The sequence below is a fragment of the Psammomys obesus genome, unplaced genomic scaffold (assembly GCF_907164565.1).
Source record: "Psammomys obesus unplaced genomic scaffold, mPsaObe1.curated_primary_1811, whole genome shotgun sequence".
Lineage (NCBI taxonomy): Eukaryota > Metazoa > Chordata > Mammalia > Rodentia > Muridae > Psammomys > Psammomys obesus.
The window spans coordinates 7,375,898-7,381,446 of NW_026596134.1; the positions used below are offsets into that span (position 1 = coordinate 7,375,898).

The 5,549-nt window shown below is 46.2% G+C and overlaps 1 pseudogene; it reads left to right on the plus strand.

Annotated features, from left to right (window-relative positions):
- The first annotated feature begins 2,441 nt into the window (after positions 1–2,441).
- LOC129666066 (proliferation-associated protein 2G4-like) lies at positions 2,442–5,042 on the plus strand (annotated as a pseudogene).
- Positions 5,043–5,549: the final 507 nt, after the last annotated feature.

Genomic DNA, 5,549 nt, shown 5'->3' on the forward strand with positions numbered 1-5,549 from the left:
CCTGCTCTGTAATAAAGTGAGTTCTAGGCCAGCCAGGGCAACACAGCGAGACCTTGTATCAACAAAATAAAGCCACTCTTCCATGTTGGAGTACTTAAATACACTGCAGACAGGAAAATTTAGACTCAAGGATTTTTTTTTTTTAATGTTTTGGCTGAGGCTGTGTTTTAAGCTGCATAGCTGCATGGGTTTTTGTTTTTGGTTTTGTTTTGTTTTTTTGTTTTGTTTTGTTTTGTTTTTATATCTTCTTTGCCCCATAGGACCCAAAGGTAATTCTTCTTCCTTTAGGTATGTCTTGGATCAGCCTTTAAGTGGAGACAAAACTGAAATGCTGGCTTCTGCCTATTTTAAAAGACTTCTCAGAGCATGCCATGCCTGTTGACAGTGCATCGCTGAAAGGAAGTCTTCACTCTCAGCCTGAGTCTCAGCTGGAATCTGTCGCCACTCTGTCTTGTACCACTCTCAACCACTATGGGTCTTCTCCAGTGGCCCAGGCCCCGGGCGGGTTCCTGTCCATGCTGACAGTTCCCCTTTTACTCCACAGTAAGTAGAATGCCCCGTGTTCCAGACTGTCTTCCTGGAGTCCCAGCACACTTGTCCTTTTTCTTACATAAGTTAAGTGGACTCTGCCTTCAGGTTAGCTCCGGTTTGGGATGGTGAACTGTGTGGTCTAAGGCAAATGGCTTGACCTCTCTGGGCAGAGAGTCTGCTGTATACAAATAAACAGTTACTTAGTTTGTGGAGCCATTGTGAGCATTCAGTGACTAAGAGCCCTCACGGGCAGGGCTCTTCTTCGCTTTTTCTCTTCACTGGGCGGCATCACTGCCTGTTCCATCTTGCACCGAATTCTCAGGTCTTCTCTGACAAGTCTTCAGCTCGTCCTTCACACCGAAAAGCATTCATTTGGCAGCTATTTGCCACGCACTGTCCAGGGCCTTTGGGAACAGGTGTGACAGGCTGGGGCTAAAGCAGCTACAGAGTCCTATGCTCCAGGGTCCAAGCTTTTAACCCAGAAAACAGAAACTAAATAAAAAGTGTAAAAAAAAGGCATTGTTTTATATACTGGGATGAGGATAAATGGTGTGGAAAAGAAGAAGAAAGAAAGAAAGAAGAAAACAGGGATGGGAAACTAGGGGAGACAGCTCAAGCCAGCAGCAGGCAAGTGGGGAAAGTCAACACAACAGGAGAAGCTAGCTTCAAGAACAAAAGAAGAGCCAAACCGATTGAATCTCTTTGTTGAATGAATAAGTGAAGGAAGAAAGAACCAGGTTTTATTTATTTCTTAGGGAAAATGTCTAGACAGCAAGAGCTTGACACTTAATGAAATTTCTACCCACCCCAGATGATATCTAATTAATGGGAGAGAGGGGAGTTCGCACGGAATTGGTCCTAGAAACCGCAGGCTTCTTATAAAGAATGACACTCGCCTGTGGGAAGAAGGGGGAGGCTCCAGTCTGCAGGGGAAGTTTTAATTGACTTCCTGTGTAACTGATATTTATAAATTGCATCTGACAAGAGAAATCTGTTTGCTTAGCCATTAATTCCTCCAGCTAATTCTACTATGAGTTTGCAAGACTCCAGCTCAGGCTGCGAGGCTCGTGTTTAGAGCTCTGGAAGACACAAAGCTGGAGGCCTGGCTGAGAGGCTGGCAGTGTGGGGGAAAAGGGGTAGAGGGGGGATTGGCTGAGGGGAAGCTTCTTATCTACAAGGCTCTGGAGGACAAGAGCTGAATTTTAGCCATCTGGTGGCTGTGTCCCCAGGCGCTCTCTCGCCATAGAGAACACTAACACTGTAGAGAGACCCTTATGGGTATCAAGTCCAGCATCCCCTTGAGCTCACAGAGGTACGATCTCAACCTCACTTCCTAAATGAGACAGCCAAGGCTTAGAGAAAGCAAGTGATCCCCCAAATATTGTCATGTGGTTAGGGTCTCATTAAGTCAGGTCTCCAGCACCCATGGGATATCCTAGTGCAAGCAATGAATGAGTGAATGAATGAATGAACAAAACGTCTCATGCAAGGAGCATGGATGGTCCCTTCATTTAAAACCCTGCTTAGAGATGTCCCCCCAGATAGCCATCTGGGGCTGACCAGCTGGCTTGGCCCCAGATTCACTTCACTCACTGCCCAGGCCAGTTTTGATCCAATCCAAGTTGGTAGGCTCTAGCCCAAGAGGGGACAAGGAAGTTTCTCTAGTCCAGTGTGCATCCCAAGCAGGACAGGGACTCTTATACACAGGAGTTGATACTGTCTTGATCAGCATCGGAGGGGGCTGTGAAGTACAGCTATTGCGTCCCTTTGGGAACAGTGTGTGTTGGGGGGGCCACATGTGTGCAGAAAGAGGGAGGGTTTCAGAAGCTGCCCTCACTGTGTGAGGTCACTCAGCTGTCCCCGGGAACCAGTCCCACTCTACAAACCTACAGGATGTGACATCCGTGCACATGACGTTGTCTGGAATCTCCCAGGGTCAGTTACACCTGGACATGTCTACCTGGGCATCTCTAAGCAATTTTGAACTTTAAAGAACAATACTCCTTGGGTGACACTTTATCTCCATTCATTCATTCATTCATTCCCGCCTACACTTGCTATGTGCCTGGTTTGTGTTGGGACACCTGCGAGTGTTGGGAACCCTGAGGTAATGAAACCCTGACCCATGGAACTTGCTCAGAACAAAAGAGCCCAAAGGGCAGTGTGGGTGGAGGGGGAAGAGGCCTAGGAGAGCTTCCTGCAAGAAGTGGGACCCAAGCTGAGCCTTGAAGGATAGGCAATTATCTGGGTAAAACAAACAAACAAACAAACAGACAAAAAAGGAGGGGAAGAGGAGGGAGAGTGGAAATGTACCTTGGACAGCAAGGGAAAGGCCCAAGTGGGCCAAAAAGAGCCACCAGGGAAGGGAGCCAGTATGTGTGTTGCTGAGGCCTGGGGCTCTAATGGGGCCAAGCAATGAGAGACAGAAAAGTAAAGAGGAGAAACAGGGCCTTGTAACTGGCTGGGGTATGACTCTTAACATGTGGGAACAGCAGAGAGCCCCAGAAAGGTTTTTTAGTAGCCTCACTGTTTACATTAGATAGTGTCTCATGCATACAAGGTTAGCTGAAACTGGATATGTAGTAAAAGCCGACCTTGGGCTCCCAATCCTTCTACTTCAGCCTCCCAAGCTGTGTTTTAGAATAGACAACATGCAGCTGTGTAGAAGAGAGCCTGGAGACAGAGAGAGAGCAGGGAAGCTGGGGGACTCTGCTTTCAGAGTGTGCTCAGCCTCGTGTGCTTGTGGTTTCTACACCCAGGCTGAAGAGCTCCGGTGTCCCATGTGGGGTCTGAGCTCCAGTCCTTTTGGATCCTGTCAGACCAATGAGCAAGGGCCACTCCATCTGCTCTCTTCTGCCCCCTACTGTACTGTTTCAACAACTACTTCCTGTGATCTTTGCTGGCTTTCTTCTCGATCCCTAGATTTAGCCAACTTTTCTATAAAACACCAGATAACAAAAACTCTGGGCTTTGCAGGATATCTGGTGTCTGTTTCAACTGGCCGACTCCGACGTTCCAATGCGAAGGTAAAATGCAAATGGATGTGTGTAGCTGTGTTCTGATAAAGTTTCATTTTTTACATTGAGATCTAAATGGTGCCCAACTTTCCCAGCTCACAAGGATTCATTAGTCTTTCAGTTTCTAACCATTTAAGGAATGCAGGAACCATAACAACAGATTAGCCAGGTAGAAAAATGGGCACAAACAGCTGGATATGGTGGTGGCATGGGAGGTGGGGCAGGAAGATAAGGAGTTGAGGTCAGCATCGACTACACAGCCAGCCTGGGCTACAGGAGACCCTGTCTCAAAAGTAAGCAGATATATATAGAGAGAGATGATTGATAGGTAGTTAGTAGAGATAGGTAGATGATAGATAGGTAGATGATAGATAGATAGATAGATAGATAGATAGATAGATGAGCAACAAATGATTATATGTATCCATGTATACACACACATATGGAGGCTCTGGCTACAGCTTGTGGCTGGGTATGCAGACAGCTGGAGGAAAATGAAGCTACGGTAGTGTTAGTAGGAAGATGGGCGAAGACTAGCAGCAGGAGCAAACTATGGCTGAGGACCTGGTGTGACCAGGTGTAAGCGGTGGGGGCAACATCGCCAACCAGAACACACATGTGACAGAAGCCTGGGACAAAGTTGCTCACTCAGTTAATTGCACGCCAATAGAAGGTATGTGTCACACTGGTTAAAGGAGTATGTGACTGATGGGGAGAAAACCATTATCCATAATCCTACAGACCAGTGGAAGAAGGACCATGAAAAGGCAGAGTTTATGCTGTGGATGTCTTCATCAGCTCAGGAGGAGGCAAGGATAAAGATGCAGGATGGAGAACCACCATTTACAAACGAGACCCTCTAAACAATACAGACTGAAAATGGAAGGTTTTTCAGTGAGGTGGAATGGTGTTTTGAGGCCATGCCGTTTACTCTAAGAGCATTTGAAGATGAGAAGGCTCCAATGGATATGGTAGAGCGGGCCAAACATGAAAAGCCACAACCTTTAATACTCTCCAGGAGAAAGAGGGTGAATTTGTCACCCAGAGTGACTTCCCAGTTTTCCTCATTTCCAATGGCCCCATGCGGACAACCAGTGGTCCTTTTGAGCCTGACCGCTCCAAGTCTGAGATGGAGGTCCAGAATGCAGAGCTAAAGGGTCTTCTCCAGAGTTCTGCAAGTCGAAAAACCCAGAAAAAGAAGAAAAAGAAGGCCCCCAAGACTGCAGAGAATGCCACCAGTGGAGAAATGAAGAGACTGGAGCTGGGGGCTGAGGTGGGTCCCTTTTCCCCAGCTTGTCATTTCTGCCTCACCCCCTTCCCACGGCACCCCAGGCTCTGCAAAGTGCACCCAAGACCACCAGCACAGTGGGGTCTTCTGCCCTCATCCTGGTTTTCCCCACCTACCCATCCACTCCTTCCAATAAAAAACCAGCACCAAACGACTCTGGTGTTAGCAGGCCAGGCTTCCCAGCCACTGAAGACTACTTTCAGTAGAAAAAGAAACTGAATAATAAAATCAGGAGTCAAAATCCATCGTGGTCAGGCCCTTCTTTCTAGTTTTTTCTGCCCTGCTTGGTCAAGGTTTGTGGCCCTACAACAGAACAGGAAGAAGGCAAAATTAGTGGTCACCACTAAAAAAAAGAAAGAAAGAAAGAAAGAAAGAAAGAAAGAAAGAAAGAAAGAAAGAAAGAAAGAAAGAAAGAAAGAAAAGAAAAGAAAAGAAAAGAAAAGAAAAGAAAAGAAAAGAAAAGAAAAGAAAAGAAAACCTGAGCTGAAATTGCTTACATCACTAACATCATTTTCTTATTCGTTTGGGGGTTTTTGTTCCTCACTGCCCTCAGAGAAGACCATATCTATTTTTTATTCACTTATGGCAGATTCCTTGTGATCTAGGGTATCTGGTTAGACCCTTTTCCATTTTTAGAAGCTGAGGTCTCCACTAAGAAGAAATTTTTATAATCTATCAAATGGATCCTCATTTGTAAAAACTTTTTTAGTCAT